A 22,407-nucleotide genomic window follows, 5' to 3' on the forward strand; every position below is an offset into this window, starting at 1 on the left:
TCCCCCCTCTCTTCCCGAGTCGTTTTCGACCCAAGCTCATAACCAAGCAACCAATAAATGAGAGTTGAGAAAAATAATATGAATACATAATATGATCAATCATCGAGTTTAAGAGATGCTATACTTGACAATAAACCAAAATCCAACCAAAAAAAAAAGGTGTCACCGGTACAACGCCCGTGTGGAGAAATTTCTACTGAGAGCGAATTTACTTTCTATTTCGATCGACGTTGTTAATGTAATAGATTAATACGAATACACAACTTACAAGTTGGCCTCCCCGATGGTGCAGTGGTAGCGTCTTTGCCCGGGTTCGATACCCGTTGGAGGCACATAGTGGTTCGGATCTTACTTTTAACTGTAGGTTCAGTTCCAATTAGCCTTACTGTGCATGAAGTGGACTTTGAAACACCAAATCAATCAACTTACCAGTGTACGCTCTCTCAGGAAGATGAATTCAGATGCTGTAGGCCTTCAGTTTGTAGGACAGAGCACCGTATTTCCATGTTCTCATGGTCATGAGCACGTTCTTTCACACAGAGCTAAGCATGGACAAAGCACGTTCTTTACTTGTGGTCTTCAAATTGAAACGTAAATGAAAAACGAGAGATGGAAATGAAATGAATTGGAAGAAACCCAGGCGAACAGAGCAAAATAAAGGAGGATGGGTTAATCAGAATAAACAGAGAAAGGAATAAGATAATATGTTAATAAAAAAATAGACTGAGCGAAGTGAGAGATAAAACACAAAAAAATGAGAGAGACAGAGAGGGAGACCGCAGCACGGCGTCGCCAGAAATATTTGACAATAATAATTAATGTTATTTTACAATAATAAATATTATAAGTTATTAAAATATACCAATTTCAATCCAAATCTATTGTTATTATTAACACAATTGTTGTCCATTATATTTCTTACATTTTGTACAGTTAGTGTACTGAAAATCATAGCTATTGTATTTTGTATTAACTTTTACACAATCGTTCAAAAAAAGACTAACAGTTAGTGGTAAATTTTACTCATAAAGTTTATATTCTGTGACCTCTCACAAAGAAAACTATAAGTTTTGGAAGCTCTGGATCCATTTATTGTTTGGATTAAATGGTACAATATAAAAAAAAAATGCAACCTGGTTTCTCTATTATACACTAAACTTTTTTCAATGCAATGCAGTTTTTAGTGTGGTTATTCTTTATTTATGTTATTAACAATAAAAATAACATTTAATTAGATTTTTGTAGGATTTCCGGTGGAGGCTTCAGCCCCTGTAGCCCTCCCCTTGGCTACGTTTCTGGAGGAGAAAGAGAGAGAGAGAGAGAGAGAGAGAGAGACGGCGCCAGAAAAACGAGTAGGATGACAGAGGAGAGAGCAATTATTGTAGAGGGTCCAGACACAATTATTATACCACTAAATACTGATATGAACCTCACGGCTCATTTCCATGTGCCGTTAATTATTCTGGATTTTATATTAGTTGGTTCTTATTATTTGATTATTAATAATTCGTATTTGTAATCTTTTATATTTCATAATTTTTGATAAATAGAAAGATTATTACTAGACTTATAATCCACTAATATTTCCTCTATTGTAACAATATGAGTAAACCCGGCCTAATGTAATAATCCATATGTTAATTTTCTGACCGAATCTTTAATATTGGATATGTAAATCTGTGTTCTTTCACGGCAGAAAAATGTTTATGATTTAGATTGACATAGATTTCGTTTAGCAACAATGGGAAGATCGAATCTGTTCTTTTAAGTTTAATGTATTCAATAAGGTTCAAGTTGGAACGGGCAATGATTCGAGTTTAGTCTTTATTAACAGAGATGAATCGTTCCCCCTATACAATTTTATTTGGTTTTGCTGCAACGTGGAAATTAGTTAAACTTTGATATTGAGATTGTGAATATAGACATTGATGAGTATTTAGTTTTTGGAAATGTCGCGAGTCGCGCTGTGCAAATTACGTAATGCTTAACAAGTGAGCATCGATTGGAAAGGTATATAAGTAGATGCGGAGCTTAGTTTGCACGCATTCCATCAGCGTCGGCTCTACGATATAAACATCTAACGACACTTGGGAATAAAGATACCTGTATTTCGCCAAGCACATTTATACTTCGAAATTTATAATGTTATGGGACGACAGGTTAGAATCGGCCGAAATCCTTTGAGGTTAATGACGCCTGCCTATTGGACACGTATTGGTCACTGTTGACCCATATGTTCTCATTCTTACGGATAAATGATAGAATTTCAGATCTTCGAACTTTATTTTGGCCTTCTTCAAAATTTATTCAACGCCGACTTATTTGGGCAAGGAAGCAAGACTAGACATGTAATGCAATGTCTCTCGCTTTTCAATGGAAAATGCCATCATTGGCGTGTATCTTGATGCAAGCTCTGCCTGTTAACGTTTCTCGATCCCAAGTACTCGATGGAGCCCGTAGATTCCCTTCTGCTTAAATCCTGCCCGTGTCGACATCGATACTCGTGACACATTTTGGTCGCAATACTGTAGGAAGGGGCACGTACGAAAGTTTTTGTCTGCTACTGAATGGTAGGCCGTAAGCTTCGTCTACGGTTGCAAAAACGACAGGGTTCTCTTCCCTGGTACGGCTTCCTCCTAGCGACACACATACACACGTAACTCTTCCCTGCACATATACATATTTGGATTTTTCCCATGGAGACATGCAGCAAATTATAATTCTGGATTCATCGAATCGAATATTAACGAACAGGGGATTCTGTATTTTTTTAAATTTAAGGATATTCATGGATTGTAAATTGTAACTGACGTGAGTGTAATTTAAGCTTTCGTATGTATTGGAACCCAGGGCGAGCCTCAGCTACTGGGCGGGTCCGCAGGGTGGTGGATAGCGGAACGGTCTGCAGATATGCAGATTAGGGACCATGACGGTTAGACCAAAGTCCCCCGAACCGAGGCGACCAGGTTATCAGAGTGTGGGAGTGTAGTTCTTGGCAAGACTACACTCATTAAATACCACAATGCTTGATAACGGCCTGTTCACATGGCGAGTAAGCACCGCCATTAAATAGGTACTGCCCCCGCTGCCTTGCGGGTAGGGATTAACTCAAAGGCTAAGGGAAGGAAAACCCTGAAAGAAAACCATGGGTAGAGAGAGCTCTGTAAGGCGTGGTGAAGCCAATCTTTCTAAGGGAGTAAACCCAATACAAATCCTGGTCCTCCAGGTTGGGGGTTGAGGCATTGGGCTGACGACCCAATCCTCGGAAAATATCCGCTGTTCAGAGACCCAACAATGAGCCTCGGATATGGAAGGAAACCAAAAGACGAACACGGCTACGAGTTAAGGTAAATGATCTCAGGATGGGGACATGGAATGTGCAAACAATGCTACAAGCTGGTAAGCTGCCAGAAATTGTTGATGAATTTATAAAATATAAGTTGCATGTTCTCGCACTGCAAGAAATAAGATGGCCTGGGAGTGGTCAGACAGACAAGGGAAACTGTACAGTTTTGTACAGTGATGCTGAAACCAGAGGACACAGGGGTACAGGCTTTATAATAAGTAAAGAAGCTAGGAAATCACTAACGGAATTTATACCAGTAAATGACAGACTGTGTAAAATTAGACTTAAAGGCAAGTTCTATAACATCTCCATCATCTCTGCTTACGCACCTAATGAGGATGCAGAAGAACTGGACAAGGAAAAATTTTATGACGAGTTGGACTTGTTAAACGAAAGTACAAGTAGACATGATATACTACTTGTCATGGGTGACTTCAATGCAAAAATTGGAAGAGAATCTGAAGTCAAAGAAGTGGCAGGAAAGAATTCTTTACATTCAGTCACCAGTAAGAATGGTTGGAGATTAATACAGTACTGTATACAAAATAAAATGCTTGCAAAAAGTACCCAATTCCCCAGGAAAGATATTCATAAAGGCACCTGGAGAGCTCCCGGCGGAACATACACAAACCAGATAGATCATGTTCTGGTGAACAGCAGATATGCCACATCTGTTATAGACGTTAAAACACGCAGAGGGGCCAATTGTGACAGTGATCACTTCCTAGTCAAATCTATATTGCGGCAACGATTGTCTAATATAGGCAAAATCAAGAAAAAAGGAGAACTGGTTGGGATATAGAAAAGTTAAAGAAATACAGCGATAAGAGAGCTTTTCAGGAACAAATACACCAACAATTAAGTGATGAGAATGAAAATAATAGCATTGAGGAAATATGGAATGATATGAAGAAAACTCTGACTGAAACATCAGAAGAGATATTAGGGCAAAGGAAGAGATCTAACAGAAAAGATTGGTATGATGAAGAGTGTAGAGTATTAATAGGGAAGAAAAATGAGTTACGGAAAAAGATGATTCAAAGAGAAAGAAGAGCATCGATGAATGCATATAAAGATGCTAGTAAGGAAGCGACCAAAATCTGTAGGAAGAAAAAGACATATTGGATGGAGGAGCGAGTAAGGAAAATAGAGGAACATCAGACAGAGGGTAATATAAGACAAATGTACAAAGCTGTTAGAAATCTTAGTACTGGATATCAAACAAGGTTAAACGTATGTAAAGACAAAAATGGGAAGCTTATTACGGATCAAGCCAAATGTCTGGAAAGATGGTCAGAATATTTTCAGGAGCTCTATAAATCTAAATTTAATATAACAGATAATGCAGATGAAGACCAAACCCAAGTTACAGAATGTGAGGTACAAAGACCATCGTTTGAAGAAGTAAAGTGTGCAATATTAAAATTCAATAATAACAAAGCACCTGGAGAAGATTTGTTCCCTGCGGAGATATTTAAAAAGGGTGAAGAAACACTTTGGAAGAGAGTTCATGAGCTAGTTTGCATGATATGGGATCAAGAGAAAATACCATGTAGTTGGAAATATGGAGTTATCTTCCCCATCCATAAAAAGGGTGATAAAAGGAATTGTGGTAACTACAGGGGAATAACACTATTAAATATTGGATACAAAATATTTTCCAATATCCTATATATGAGAGCATCTAAACAGGCAGAAGAAATCCTAGGGGAATATCAATGTGGATTCCGTCCAAATAGATCAATCATAGATCACATCTTCACTATATCTCAAATTATGGAAAGATTCTATGAGCAAAATATAGATCTACACTTTTTATTTATATACTATCAACGAGCATTTGATAGCTTACACAGAGCTGGGATCATGAAAGTATTCAAGAAAGTAGGATTTCCAGATAAATTAATAAGATTGATAAAGGTAACCTTGGAAAATACAACAGCGGGAGTCATGGTGCAGGGAGAAGTCTCACCAACCATTAACATAGAAAAGGAGTGAGACAGGGGGATGCTCTGTCCACCCTAATTTTCATTATTGCACTACATGATATTATCAGTCCACTGCAAAAAAGGGAGAGTATATTCTACAAAACAACACAGATACTTGTTTATGCTGACGATATTGTGATAATATCAAGGACACTTGCAGATCTTAAAATCAGTTTTTTAAAGATAGATAGTAAATCCAGAGAAATTGGACTATTAATTAATGAAACTGAAACAAGATATATATATGAGAATGTCCAGATCGCCAGCTAGACGAAACTCTATGGTTTTGAATGTAGGTACATATCACTTTGAAGGAGTACCCACTTTTACTTACCTTGGAGCTCTTCTACATAACAACATAGAAGAATAAGAGATTGTTAACCAAAGGATACAGGCTGGAAATTGACAGTATTATGCACATATAGAATTATTTAAGTCAAAAAACCTCTCTAGGAACACAAAATTAAGACTATATACTACACTTATTAGACCAGTTATAGCATATGGTGCAGAATCTTGTAAACTTACATCTAAAGCAGAAAGCAAGGTAATGTGTTTTGAAAGGAAGATATTACGTAAGAGCTTTGGCCCCGTTAGGAATGAAGATGGATCCTATAGAATTAGGAATAATATGGAGTTAGAAGGATTGATTCATTATGAACATGAGGTGAGATATATAAAATCTCAACGCTTAAGATGGGCAGGACATCTGATGAGAATGGAAGAGGATAGGCTACCACGCCTGGTATTCAATCAGAAATTGTGGGGAACAAGGCCAAAGGGAAGACCGAGGGGAAGATGAATCGATGCGGTTGAGGAAGATTTGAGAAGGATGAATATACGCAATTGGAAAAATGTAGCTCAAGATAGAACGAGGTGGAGGAAGATTGTTTGGGATGCCAGAGCCCACCAAGGGCTGTAGAGCAAAAGAAGTAGAAGAAGTATGTATTGGAAATAAACCATCTCCTGGAAAAAAATGAATGAAAAGAAAGGTCAAAGTAACCTCCCAGAAGATGCAGTTGCCAATCTTAAAATTTGAGACGAGTCGTTCATTTATTTCATGATTCTCCAACACCTCCCTTAAGTTCTCAATGCTTTATTCACCAAGCCCGTACCTGAGAGGGGTTAGAGTATCCCATTTAGCCGTCTGAGTTTTAGCCGAAGTGCAATTAGAACATAAGGTATTGGAAGACAGAGGCAGGCTAGGATTACCATAATTTGCAGCTCTGTGTGTGTGTTACTGAAAGGCTATAGTGGAGAGTGAAATGCAGAGTGTCCGAAAAGTCACGCAACCCGGTGTTTACGACTGTATAACGGAATAGTGAAACGGAATGAGAAGAAACGCTTTCCGCCAAGAGAATGCCCTGTGTATTGGGAAAATTTAGAGAGACAAACATATGTAAGAACATGTATGTTTTAATAACAAATAAGCAAAGTGTTGCCAAAGGCGGAAAAAAAATATTTGCAAATCGTGTATATTGATGCACAGAACTCACTGAGGTAAATTATTGCAACATTTCACAATACCAACGAACAATTTGGATGGCCATCTAATGAATTTGACAGAAAAAGAACTTTGACGAAGTTTCAAAAACATTGCAGAAGGGAATAAATGGGCAGTTCCAAAAATCGATGTTTTCACAATATTACGAGGGACACCGGCAACACTGTTGGTGTCACGTGTCACTAACAGACGTGTTTCACCTCAGGCTATCACACTAAGGCACTTTTAACGACAAAGGAGAAAGTTGGTTATTCTCGAACATATGCAATAAATTACATACACCTTGCAACCCTGAAATGTGGTTTCAATTGGATAGGTATGTCAACAGCCAAAATTCCAGGCATTGGTCGACAGAAAACCCACATCAGTTGCATGAACTACCCTTGCACTCTCCGAAAATCGGTGTATGGTGTGGAATATCGCGACGTCGTATTGTGGGACCGTTATTCTTTGAGACAACAGTGGATACTGCTGTGTACGGGGATCTCATAATGCAATTCGTTGCTCTCCTGGAAGAAGACGAACGTGATGTTTGGCTACAACAAGATGGAGCAACTTGCCATACATCTTATGAATCTCTTCGTATGCTGAGAGAATTCCAAGGATTTATGGCCCAGTCGCTCGCCCGATTTAACATCTGCAGATTTTTTTCTGTGGAGTTACTTAAAGGGGAAAGTATACCAAACGGGACCCAGAACATTGGAGGAGCTGAAACGAAACATTACACAGGAAATTAATAATATCAGTGATGCAACCCTCAGGAAGGCATCTGAGAACATGATCAAGCGAACCAACTTATGTATCCAAGAAAATGGTGGACACTTCGAACATTTGCTTTAATTTGTAGGGATACCCACATTTCAGGGTTGCAAGGTGTATGTAATTTATTGCATATGTTCGAGAATAACCAACTTTCTCCTTTGTCGTTAAAAGTGCCTTAGTGTGATAGCCTGAGGTGAAACACGTCTGTTAGTGACACGTGACACCAACAGTGTTGCCAGTGTCCCTCGTAATATTGTGAAAACATCGATTTTTGGAACAGCCCATTTATTCCCTTCTGCAATGTTTTTGAAACTTCGTCAAAGTTCTTTTTCTGTCAAATTCATTAGATGGCCATCCAAATTGTTCGTTGGTATTGTGAAATGTTGCAATAATTGACCTCAGTGAGTTCTGTGCATCAATATACACGATTTGCAAATATTTTTTTTCCGCCTTTGGCAACACTTTGCTTATTTGTTATTAAAACATGCATGTTCTTACATATGTTTGTCTCTCTAAATTTTCCCAATACACAGGGCATTCTCTTGGCGGAAAGCGTTTCTTCTCATTCCGTTTCACTATTCCGTTATACGGTCGTAAACACCGGGTTGCGTGACTTTTCGGACACTCTGTAATACACACTTATATTTATATGAGTATATATACAGGAAGGTTATTTCAGTCGTTTACCGTCAGACCGTCGGCCGTCGAGCGCCCCCTTCATGCAACAGTTCCTGGCAATTTGACTTGCATGAAGTCCGTAACAGAAACAGTTGCTTTGTAATGTCTCCACTTTTCACAATTACAGTTACAATTACAATTGAAATAAGCACGTACCTTGTCGCAAGGATGCTGGAAAAGATGTCCTCCCAAATACAAATATTTCTGGCACCTTATTTCTGACATCTAATCTTAGATTAGACATCGCTACTTTATCCTCAGTTGACAGAAAGGGAAGACAGCATCCCGGCGCATAAAGCAAACCGAAAGCGTAAAATGATATTTAAAAGTAATAATAATGATGATCACTAACCTCCTGTGTTATAAGAGATGTTGAAAATGACCTTCAACAGCAATACAACACGTTTCTTAGGATCAAGAGATCCTGTCTCTCGTAATTCCCTGACCACTTTTCTGCAAGAGTTCGTTTTCACGTAATTGTTCAAGACTATATTTGTTTAGCGCCATAAGTAATGAATGAATAACAATTAACACACAATAAAGCACTAGCACTTGAACTCAATAACACAGTATAAAAAGCACGTGTACTGATAAACGCAAACAGAAGTCAGCATGAGGGTACGGTACACTCACTACGTCTGGTAGCCGAGAGTGTTGCTAACCATCTTTCGGCAATGTCCCTACGCCAAGTAAAGCGACTAAAAAAAAAACACCTCATGAGCATGCAAAACAGAATATAAAATATACACATTTACTTATCAAATCTTTCTGCTCGGTGCTTCCACAATTAATGAAGGAGCAAATTTACAATACAGGACCCCTCCCCGATTTTTGTAAAATTTCGCATACTCACTAATTGAAGCCTCCTAATCACGCAGGGACGTAGCTAGGTTGATCAGTTCGGGGGGGCCAAATCTGAAATTTGTTCCTATGTAAATATTTCCAGACAGTAAAGGTAAATAACTCTGTGTGTGTAATGTACACACACACACACATACACACACCACAGATATATATATATAAATAATATTATATTACATTATAATATTGCTACATATATAGTGCATTGGTATATTCAACTACTAAGAAGTGTATATAATATACGTATATGTGAATACTGGAGGTCAAATAAAAATTAGAGTTCAACAATTTTCAGGAAGCAAATCAATTTATGTAATTACTATTAAACTATTACTTTACAGTTTTCCTTAATGTATTTTACTTTCTGCTTGTCTCAATGACAACCTCTTCTTTTTTATCGAAACTATATCCCCTGTGGAAGTGCTAAACTGATAAATTATTCTGTGTAGGATATTTCCTATTCATTCTGGAGGATACCGGGATTTTTTTTTTCACCTGTTCGAGCGGCTCCGGTGCCCACCCAGCGTCGTACGTATAAAGTGGGTACATGGAGGAAACTCTGGCAGGTAAACGAGGCCAGGGACGTGGTGCTGATTGATCACATCACCTCCACCTTCGGCCGTGATCAAGAAAGTGTGGAGCCCTAACTACACATCCCTATACGCTTTCATGGCATAGCGAAAAGCACAGGGGAGCACATTACCAAGTAATGAAAAACATTACTTGGTATCCAGTACGTCATCATTAACAAATCATATTACATACACGCACACGCACACATATACACAGTTTTTTTGGAGTAACAATTATAACTTGTTACTTACCTTTCATTCTTTCAAACAGGCAATAACAAATACTTTCACGAGTCATCATGTAAGTAAACTGCTACATTTTCTTCGTCCTCTTTCATCTGCCCCTCCTCCCTCCCCAAGCCCTCCTACCTCCTCACTAAAGTTATTGCTTGCTCGAAGGCAGCGAGGTCATTGGACTGTTCTGGTACTTGGCACCCTGGATAGAAGCAAAATCTAGCAGAATGAACAAAATGAATCGAAAAGAAAGGTTTACTGGGAAAGGGACTGAAACAGCAGGGGTACAATAACTCAACCCAGGGATAAGTCTTCCCTGCCATTTGAATGACCGCTGCCTGCAATTTGTCAGGTTCGACACAAAGGGGTCTAGTCATACAGTGACGACCACAGATTAGAAATAGGTCTCGCAGGAACATTTTATGACGGGCAGTTCAGAGAGTATTTGGGACGCAGTGCCGCCTTTGGTTGTCCGCAACCATCTCGCCAACATTTGTTGAACAAGCTTGTTGTATTGTCTTCATTCAAGCTATGTGCTGGTCTTAGGGCCGCCTGTCAAGATGTTGCTTTCCTGAAGAAAGAAGATCGCGTTTTATTCTAATTTCTGGGCCTTCCCGATGGCGCAATGGTACCGTCGTTCCCTTGTAATTAAGGGGTCCCGGGTTCGATACCAGGTGGAGGCACATAGTGGTTCGGATCCCACTTGAAACTGTAGGTCCAGTCCCGATTAACCTTACTGTGCACAAAGTGGTCTTAAAACAACTCAATCAATCAATCTTATTTCTGGCTGTGAATTTAGGCAGGGACGTAATTATAACAATAATAGGACGTTATAAAAACATTAATAATAATAATGACGCTTTTAACATTGAAATTATTGTCAAATTTAAATTCTAGCACATTTAGTAGTATTCCAGCGCAAACAGCACTTTAAATTATGCGATTGATTTGTAACTCTCCTCTAGACACTAACGTGTGCAGGTTTTTTTCAGAGGGGAGGGGGAGAGACAGTATAACATATTTCATAATTAACCACTTTTAAGCTTCCTTTTGAAAGTTGTTCAAAGACAGAAATTTCGGGAGAGTTATAGCCGCATCAGCTCCCCCATGTGTACACCAGTGCCTCGAGATGTAGTAGGAAAAATAGATGCGTGCCACTTTTTTGCGGCAATTTCGAAAATTGTGCACCTCTTAACTTGCACCCTGCATTCTCCCAAAACAACGTTGATGGTTTGTGCAAGTATCATGCACGAAGACACTGAAGTAGGTGTTTTCACACTTTGTTTATTTCTGTCTTGAGTTCGTGTTATCAGTAGGGAGCGGGTTTATAATAGCCACAAAGCATGCTAAATAGACAGGTAAATTGGCGCCAAAAATGACAAAATTTGACAACTTCAAAAAGCACAAAAAATAGGTAGTAAATATCAACTTGTTATTACCTTTCTTTTTCAGTTTCACACCTATTTTTTTTTTATTCTACGTATATTATATTTTTTTAAATGTTGTGCCGATTTTCTGTTACTTTTAGTTAATCGCAATGTTGACGATCATGAATGGCAATTAATGAAGGAAAACTCACAAATCGCCATCACAATTATGATATGTAATATGCAGAATATTATTGGCGACTCAAATGTTCTGTTTCTTGTTGTTGTTGTTTTTTAACATTCTCAAGAATAAATTCATGTTTTTGCTTTATATTGCATATTTATTATAACGTTATGTTTACCACGGCGGACCTCCTCGGTGTGGTTTACCACGTTGCCTTGTAACCAAAGAGTGCCAGGTTCAAGTCCCGATGGAGACGCATTGCACAATGGGTCGGAGTCAAATTTAAATTATAAATCCAGTTCCAATTAATCTATTTGAGCATAAAATGGACTTTAAACTATTTTTGATTATGACGACAATGGGATCAGTTATTGTAATAGTGAAAGAAAATAATATCTCCTTCATGATTCAAACCTCGGACTCAGTTTTACAGAAATTGTAATCTCTAGACCAGTGGTTCCCAAAGTGTGCCCTGAGGCGCCCTGGTAGGCGTACGGGGCCGCCGCAAGATGTTCCAATATTTTCACTGAAATTCAGTCATTGATATGATTGTTTCAAATACATGTTCTTATTTAGAACATTTTACATAAAAAATGTTTCGGAATTTGAAATATATGTTTATTTTTTAACTTAAGGAAAGCAACCTATGCACACTAACAGAGCGTTACAAGTGTTAGATAGGGCCTCCCCGGTGGCGTAGTGTTAGAGTCGCCACCTTGTAATAAAGGGGTCACGGGTTCGTTAAACGGTGCAGGCACATAGTGGTTCGGATCCCACTTTAAACTGTAGGTCCAGTTCCGATTAACCTTATTGTGCATGAAATGGACTTAAAACATCAATTCAATCAATCAATCAATCAAAGCAAGTATTAGATAGGCCTACATTCTGATTTGGACGCCGTGAAAAAATCTTGAAACACTAACGGCGCGGCGAAACGAAAAAGTTTGGAAATTCCTGCTCTACACCATAAAGATTAGCTTTGTTCCTTCGTTCGTCAATGCTATATATATTTTTTAAAACAATGCAAATATAGGTAAAGATTATTTCTCCGTTGTGTGAGGTATCAGTAGACCGTTAACATCTGCTAGCAATGCCAACAATGCATTAGTGTACATTGTTATTAGCTAGGCTTCCACTCTCCCCGACATCCATTCTAAACAATGGCATTACTTATTTCATTTATTCCAGTGTTCGTGGCGGAGTGGTAAGTGTAAAGGGCTACGGAATCAAAGATCCCATGTTCAAACCTCCACCAGCCATTGGTGACTCATTCTGTTTGTCTATGCTCCCATCACCTTTCCATCCGTCCATCATTCATCCATCCACATCGACTTGTAAAAATTAACCTACGAGGTAGGAAAAAAGGTAAAATAGCCAAAATGAAAACCTATTGAATTCTAGCCGCCTCAGTGGCTGAGCACGTTAGCTACCGAATTACGATTTTGTCCCAAATTGATCTAAGTTCGAGTCCGTGAGTTTTTGTATTAAGTCCTCTTCATGCACAGATAGGCCAATCGGGACTGGATGTACAGTTTAAAGTTGGATCCAAACCACTATGTGCGTCCACTAGATATCGAACCCAGGCCAGGATCTCTTAATTATATGGTGACGACATTACCGCTACGCGATGTCCTCGCCTGGAGAGGCAGGCGCTTTTTTTGTTACTGTCCGTGAATTAATTTCTTGTATCACCGTTGCATATCTTTGACATTAGCCAGAAGTGTCAGTAAAGTAATGTAAAATCAGGAAACGAAAATCAAAGTACATCCAGTGTTCAAATTGAAATTTTTAATTCAACTCCTGACCAGGTAAAGAATTTTCCTCTTAAATATTCTCGATCATATTTTGCTATTGCTAAGAATTTGACGTAATCATTTCTTTCAACTTCAAGTAAATATTACATTAATATCAGCATATAAATTGTCAGTTTCTGTACTGAATTTTACATTAAAATTAATACTGTTGTTGGTTTGCAAATTACAATATGTATTTGATGAGAAAATATTTCCTGATTAATTTGCCTTCCTCTAAGAAAAATAATTCTGATATGAAATAAAAGTCCACTGAGACGAGATCTGTGATTACTGAACTCTTGTACATTAATTGGAAAATTTGTGTTTTTACTTTGAACCATCAGTCCGTATGTTTTAGGTACAAATCTCAAAATTTGAAAAGGGAAGCTGATATGACTTTTCTCCTCAGCATTTTTTTCAATTTGAACACTCGATATACAGCAGTAGCGTACGCAGGATTTCGTCAAGGGGGGTGTTATTTCTAAAACTTTCTCCAAATTCACATTACCTTTGATTTATTATACTCTAATTAAATAATAATAATCACAATTAATTAATAATACTTATAATTAATTAATTAGCTGAATTACTACTAATAATACTACTAATACCACTACTACTATTATGTAGTAGAGATCTACATAAATATACCATTTATGAAAACAATAGAAAGAAATTACTTTCTAATCATTAAATTTTTATCAAATCCTGGGAGCATTTTTTTGTTTTTGCTTTTTGTTGACCAGACAATTGAAATAATTAAAGTATGGAACTCATCCAAGGAGCTGCGGTGGTCTGGTCGGTAGAGCATCTGGCAATCACGCGGGAGATCCGGATTCGATTCCCGAAATTGGTTGGAATTTTTCCGGCTTCTTCCCCGCATAAATGTCCCCGATAATTCACATCTGGATTGTCTCACTGTTCTTACCAACAAAACATTTTCCAATAGTTAAGCTTATTGTCGTTTGAATAATTGTCTAGTCAACAAGGTGAGACATTTTAAAGAGAGACATTCAAACGCGCTGCGGTAAATAATACAATGGGAAGGCAGACTGGTGACTGTATTATTGTCCACCTAGCCTTTGTCTATACATTAGCCTCTAACAACGAACCAAGAACTTTCTTTAGTTAATTCTCATTGTTCACACAAAAAAAAATACATGTTCGTTGAACACTGGCGTACGTAGAGGCATGGCCGATGGTTAGAGGCACATACTTTTGGTAAATAAAAAAGCAAAATTTCAGTATAAAAACAGAGTCAATTTCGGGTTCAAAAGCTGTAAATAAAATGAAATTTCGCTGTTATAGCGGTGAAAAAGCGGTATATAAAATTACATTTTGGTTTTAAAAATGTGAATATAATCCCAATTGATTTAAAAACTGCACTATTACACAAAATAAACATATCCCTTCTAATAGCACATTAAATCATTACCAGAATATTAAGTTTATTCCTGTATAGAGGAGTCCATTTTTGCTTTTCAAATATTTACAGCAAAATTAATCAATTTTCCGTGAATTGCATAACACACAGGATACTTCAGACTTCAGAAAGTGTCGCGTCGGTATATAAACGGTAAATTTCGTGTTTGAGTCTATTTCGCATTTTGCAGTTCATTTCGCATCATTTCGTGACAAAACAGGGTAGGAAAATGCACCTCACACCTTTCAGAAACCTTAAAAATTAACATTGCAATGTGTTATTTCAAATTTCGTTTTCTTTTTGTCAAAAACGAAATATGCATGCCTCTACCGATGATGCTACAGCCCCTACCAAAATTTTGAGAAAATCAGAATTTTCAAATAAAAATCCGTTAAGAACTTTAAAAAATCAAAATGTGTAAATACGAAACCTCTTTTAAAGTGAGTCCCGATTACCATTTTTGTCTTTGAATACAATTTTAATAGACTGAAAAGCTCCAAAAATACGAAATATTTTATTATGCATCCTGCCCTCCAAAACGAAGCCATGTGTTATCCACATTTACTATTCCGGCCCCTCCCACCCCCCCAAAAAAACTGCGTACGCCAGAGTATTGAACATTGTTGCAACTGAAATACAAAACATTTTATTTCTCTTTTAAATCATAGTTACCCTCATATTTCACTTTCAAGAACTTGTGCTTATTTTCAAGGCATCACTCTGAAAGACGCGTGTGCTTGTAATGCTGTGCTTTTCTCCATGCTACATGGAAATAATAATTCAAATTATTATTATTATTATTATTATTATTAGTGGTAGTAGTAGTAGATGTAGTAATAGTAATAGTATTGTCCCAGATCTTTGACTGTGGTAAATTGGCCATTTAAATTTTTTCCACAGCATTTTTCATAATATTTCACAAGCTCAAGGGGGGGTTTAAACCCCGTAACCCCCCCTTGCGTACGCCACTGAATACAGACATATACATATTTCATTATTTAAGTTAAACTACGAACACACACACACACACACATATAATTGTTTTACAAAACTGATTGGTACTCACTTTGTAATTCGCCCACAGTTCCATGCATTTTAGATGATAGGACGTTCCTCGTTTTCCTTAATTTTTTCACATGGTTTCTTCCAGTTGCGAATCCCTATTTTCCTGAAACTTGATTCTGCATATTCTGAATCTGTGCCAAATTTACGGCATGGAAAACAAAAGCATGTGTCAAGTTCCACACTATATTCTAGCCACGGCGCAGATGCAAACCAGTGTTTTTGAAATGACCGCTTTCGCTTTCCGAACGTAGTATTTGGATAGTTTTGCAAAAGTGGTTGCCTAGGATTATCTACCCCAAGATCAGTAATTGTTTTCACATTAGTACATTCGCTTGTTTTGTATAACTTTGGAACGTCAGAACTTGACCAACATCCTCTTCATTGCCGTCATCTTCCACATGTTTTGAGATAGTTTTAAAATATCCGGTTTTGATAAATTTATCCATTCAAGATGGAAATGCACAACAACGCTAGAACTCTTCCCACACACGAACAAATACACAGGGACCGTAGCAACCCGATAGCAGACCTTCCTCGCAAGCAAGAACACAAAGCTAATCTGTGGTTCTGAAGCTTAAGCATACAGCAATTTTAAATCTCAGAACAATGTCAGTACTGGAGAACTCTCTCCATAGCCTATGTCGCTCGAACACCTACTGTTGACCGCTCGGCCACGGCGGAGTCTTTGATTCCATCTGTATTGGAAGGGTCATTTGCAACAAAAGGGTCGGATCTCTGGTTTCCAGGAACTTAGGACAAGGGTAATAACCTCTAAGCAGGCAGATTTTATGACCTTGGTTATAATCTGGTAAGCAAGGAAAGGGTAGAATTTTGCTGTCCTACATTTGCTTCCGAAGATTTTCTTCGGAACAGTGTTTCCAACTCTGCTACAAATTTACCAGAAAATAATATGTAGTATTAATTTAGGATAATTTTTAATCGATCAAAATTTTGTTTGCGGGGGCTAGAGTTACAACTGCCGGGGCCAAAGCCCCCCCAGGCCCCCCCCTAACGACGTCCCTGTAATCACGAATTTGAAGTTTAAATTTGAGGGTCACGTGTAAAAATTGCAAAATAAGTGAAATTGAGTGGTCCGCGATCGGCACAATTGCTCATTATTTACTGGAAGATTTTGTGTTTCCAATACTTAAAAAACGAAATATACATTCCTGATATTACTACGACCCCAAATTTTCACTATGTTTGCCTATCCTATCCTAATCTAACCTTACCTGAATGGTCAGTGGGGCTATCCGTGAATGGTTTTGCGATAATTGTGATTACGAACCCATAAAAAATCTTATTTTCGTAGCACTTTAACGGCGAACGTTCATCATCGAAGACGCCATTTTTGTATCCTGCAATTTTACGATCGATTCGCTATTGCCAAACTTACCTGTAAGCAAATCACTCCACACTCCACATGTTCTTCTACATCGTGATTGTCGCTGTCACATGTAAGCACCTTCTTTGGGCAATATAAGTTTATTAATTAGCCCACGGCCATCCTCCTGCACACTCCACCTAACAATCTGTACAACATTAACAACATTTTTACTGTTCTCTTCCGCCATTCTTACACGATCCATGCTCTCCAAGTATGAAATCAACAGTGTGGCAACGCTGTAGACAGCGTAACTAATTGCGAACGTCGTCAATTGTTCATATCAACAAATATGGCTACCATACTTGTATACTGAGAATCATTGCGAGAATTGAAAAGCTTATTTTACAACTTCTACACGTTAATGAACAATTTTTTCAGCTCACCACAACATGTTAACTTGAGATAAATCATCACGACTAATTATTTCGTGAGTATAAGACGTAGCATAGAAATTACAGAATGGTCCGGTATTGTAAATTCTTGCCTTAATGAATAATAGGGGTGTGCGGGACAGAATTTTTTGGGTGGGGACGGGAATTTTTGTAAATCCCGACATTCGGGACGAAAAAATTTGCTTTTCACTTTAAGTGATTGTTTTTGCATTTTTAGAATAAAAACTTACAATTTCCGATAAGTTCCAGAAACTTACAATGCAGAAAACGTCGAGAATTAACGACTTCTTAAAGTGACCATTCGGTATTTCCTGACTGCTTGGGATCCCGAAAAGTCGGGATCGGGACGGGAATTTTTTTTCCCGATCCCGGTCCTGACTTTTCGGGATCCCGCACACCCCTACTGAATAACGTTGAGTCGTTTACTGTTGATTATGTTATTTGAAGTCATACATGCCGCTGCTGTGAAGAGATAGATGTTGGTTGGTGATGCTGTATTTCCTGCAGTCTTGAACAATTCTGGTCCCATTTTATTTCTCTTTTTTGTTGTTGTATCACTTAACATTGAAAATATTCTTTCAGTTTCGTTCGTTAGAATATGGCAATCTTAGCACTATTTTCGCGAGAGTGGAAATGTTTTCAAAAAAGAACTTGCCTTGAAAGTTCTTGGTAACCGATAACATGTTTCAAAATTCTGATGGAGATTTATTGGTTAGTTCTTTTTTTCTCCTCCTCGCTAAAGTATCCAGATAAACTAATCCATTCATTCCAAACCGAGCACGAAGAAAGTGCAACTGACTGGCGAGTAAGCTTCGCACCTTTGCACAATAAAATGTTGTTTTCCAAGATTGAAAAAAGTCCCTACGTTTTCCCTTATTTGGTAAAATCAGTCCCTACGCGGGGCGAAATATACTGAAAAGTCCCTATGCGTAGGGAGATGTCCCTACGGTTGGCATCACTGGCGACAGGTGTCGCGTTCGTTCAGTATGAAGCGCCCTCTCGCGGCTGAAAACTCACCCGACCCCCGATAAGCTGCCGGCGCTGTCGCGACAACTGAGGATAAAGTAGCGATGTCTAATCTAAGATTAGATGTCAGAAATAAGGTGCCAGAAATATTTGTATTTGGGAGGACACCTTTTCCAGCATCCTTGTGACAAGGTACGTGCTTATTTCAATTGTAATTGTAACTGTAATTGTGAAAAGTGGAAACATTACAAAACAAGCGGTTTCTGTTACGGACTTCCTGCTAGTCAATTTGCCGGAAACTGTTGCATGAAGGGGGCGCTCGACGGCCGACGGTCTGACGGTAAACGACTGAAATAACCTCCCTGTATAACGGGTGATTCTTTATGTAGTTTACAACTTCAATAAATTATAATTATTTATTGGAACCACATACAGACTTGGTTTACATGTCATTATGCAGCAAAACACTTCAAGTTTTGACTCACATAGTGTGTAGTTGCGGAGTTGATCACATGCGGCGCCACCGGTCTATCGTTGAAAATGGCTTTCACTGGTGCGGAAAGAGCTAAGTGCGTGATCTGGTTCGAAGAAACACTCCACTCGACTTTTTTTGTGGGGGGTTGTGAAAGATAGGGTGTACACTCCTCCCCTACCTCATAATCTTCATGAACTTCAAGATAGCATCACAACAGCCATCGCTAATATTACCCCTGAAATGCTGGTTAGTGTTTGGCAGAAAATTGACTTTCGTTGGGATGTGTCCAGGATGACCAACGGTGCACACATTGAACCATAACAGATTTCTAATAAAAAAACTTGAAGCGTTTTGCTGCATAATGACATATAAACCAAGTCTGTATGTGGTTCCAATAAATAATTATAAATTATTGAAGTTGTAAACTACATAAAGAATCACCCTGTATATATACACGCAGATGAATTGCGTCTTACATAAAGCTAAGGTCAACCCTCATGTGTGAATAAGCGAGCGTAACGGCCATAGTAAGTCTCGCAGGTAGGTAAGACGAGCAGAGCTGTGAAAGAGGTTGAGTTGACAGTATCGTCGAGACGTTCGTCGCGTCCAGTTAAGCAGCTGCCGTGCGACCGATCAGCGGTTGCGCGTTTCTCTTCGCCTGTGCCTCATTGTCTACACATTGGTAACGTGATAGCCCGTAGTATATTTGTGTATACAAACTGACGTCCGACCGGAAGTCACGTCGCCTTGGCAATTGCCACTGCCATTGCGATCGATTGCGTCTGTGGCAATACCATAAAAATGCACATTTGAGCCAAAACAATAGCAATTAATATTGTTTTTCTTGTTTGCCTTGCTTCAACAAGGTGCGAAATGCTGGACCAGGAGCCCGTCTGCTTTCCTGCCCTCTCTAACCACAGATGAAGATATATATATATATACTTGTATCTGTTCCCTTTGATGCTGTTACTCGAAAAGAAAGGGATAGAAATGAACAATGAAAAAAGAACAACACGAGAGATAGAGAAAAGGACGGGCGATTGCCAGAGAGTCATGCCGAAGTGTAAGAACAGCATGTGCAAGACAGGAAGGAAAGTAGTTAAATGCGAGAAAAATGCAGAGATATCAATCTCCGACGGTCAGTAGTGAGATCCTCGGCCACCGATGAATCAAGACAAATTCCATCTATTCATTCTTAATCCTCGTTGTCTCGATTAGGCCACGAAGATAGAAGAATTGCGTGAAATAATATACAACATTGATTGATTGGTTTGGTTTAATTTACTTCGCTTTTCTGCCTTTCTTTTTTGGCTAATCGCGAATATGAAGATGAATGATGATATGATGAAATCTGGTGAAGGGACGCAAACAAAGAACGGGTCATTCCATACCATTTCGAGCAATTTTGAATTAATTTGTCGGCTTATCATTTTTAAAAATACGAGTATTAATAATAATTTAACTACTTATTTCGACATCTTTCAAGTGTTCAAAACCGACATTGAAATTTTTTCAGGCTTGCGTTTGGATATGGCTGCAATTTTAAATCAGCGGCATGAGGTCGTCTTATCGTTTTCAGACGTTTACGAAAATTGCTGTCACTTCTATTCTATAATGTAATGATTCAAAAACCATTTTCTTCAGAAATAAATGGTCTTTCATTTTGTTTATTAACATTTTTGCTTCCAGATTAATAGTTTCCATGCTGTACTACAATACATTCGGTAGATTTTTTTTTTCATAATTTCTCATCTTTGTGGCACAAAAAGGGCCCCAAAGGAGCCGGAGCATGGTGCTGATCACATCACCTCCAAATGGGTAAGATCGAGAATGTATAGAGCCCTACCCCCACATTCCCTAAATATGGCTTCATGGCATGGTGTTATATGCACAAGGAACCTTACCTTTTACCTTTTTGAAATTAAATATTAATAAATAATGCCCCATACGTAGTATATGTCTAGACTTGTTGACAATTAATCGGGTTTAGAACAGTTGGCAACCACTAGATCTAATGAACTCTCACGGCCCCTGTAACGGTCCTACAGCCTGGCAGCTGTCCTACTGTCGGATTAGAAATCATAGATCCTTGAGTTTGGACTCTAATTAAAAAATAACCAATAGACCTGCATAAAAATGAGTTACATCAAAATTTAGCTTATTTAATTCAATTTTATGCAGATTCTTATTCAACGGAGTAAAGATATACGTGGCAACACCGCATGCGTTGACTCGGAATGACAGTCCTCAGTTTCCACGGACATCACTGTGTGCGATGTTGCCAAACTTTACTCCATTGAATAAAAATCTGTATAAAATCGGTTTCGCAATGTGAATTGACAATGATAATGAGTTTCAAAAACAGATGCAAAGAGCTTCAAAACAAGAACAATATTGTATTTGTAGGACTATCCAATACTAAGAACAAGTTGTTTCGCAAAATTGATAAGAACTGTTTTTTGACAAATTTTAAAAATTCGAAAATTAAGAATTTTGTTTAGAACCTTTCTGTCTGCGCGGTACTATAGTTTCATCAGAATTGGACCACCCGTTTTATATTTATGTAATTTCAAAGAGAGTGATCGTTTGCAAAACTATAACAAAGAGGCAGCTACTTTTTTTGTTCTCAAGACGATAAAAATAGAACGTGTACCAAAAAAAAATGGTTACCATAGATTAACGCAGAATTGAAGAAGCTAAATTTTGATGTAGGTCTACCGGTTAACTTTTTAGAGTCCAAACTCGAATATCTATAATTTTTAATCCGACAGTAGTGCACTATGGCCCTAAAAGTGAGGCAAAGACTAATACATTGGCCTCAAATGGCAAAAAAAAAAGTTAAATTTTAAAAATCTGACATTGTTTCGGTAAAATTTTGTTTGTTATAAGTCCACTTTATGCTCAAATATGCTAATTGGGATTGGACCTACAGCTTAAAATAGGACCTGATCCTTTATTGGGGAATGAATCTGGAACGCCTTGATTACAGAGTGACGACATTATTTAATGCCATCAGGGAGGCTCATTCTTTTAAATAAATATATGCAGCCATCTTCCAACAACAGTGCTCGCAATTATAAGTTACTTTGGGATCTAAATCTCTCTTGTAGTAGAATACTGATCTCAAATATTAAATGGGATATACACACATGTAATTCTGTAAACATATTATGAATAGTAAAGCTTTTAATTGTTCTGAAACATATAATATTTTAATAACAACATTTGCTTAATTTTTTGTAACACAAACATGTGAAAGTTTGTTCTAAGTTTATTTTATGCTCAGATAGGCTAATCTGGATTGGGCAGCCAGATTTAAAATGGAATCCGAATCTTTATGCAATATGTTTCCACTGAGGATCAAACCTGGTACCCATCGATTACAAGACAACATTGTTACCAGTATGCCA

Source organism: Lepisma saccharinum, chromosome 12 (genome assembly GCF_977018435.1).
Source record: "Lepisma saccharinum chromosome 12, izLepSacc3.1, whole genome shotgun sequence".
Lineage (NCBI taxonomy): Eukaryota > Metazoa > Arthropoda > Insecta > Zygentoma > Lepismatidae > Lepisma > Lepisma saccharinum.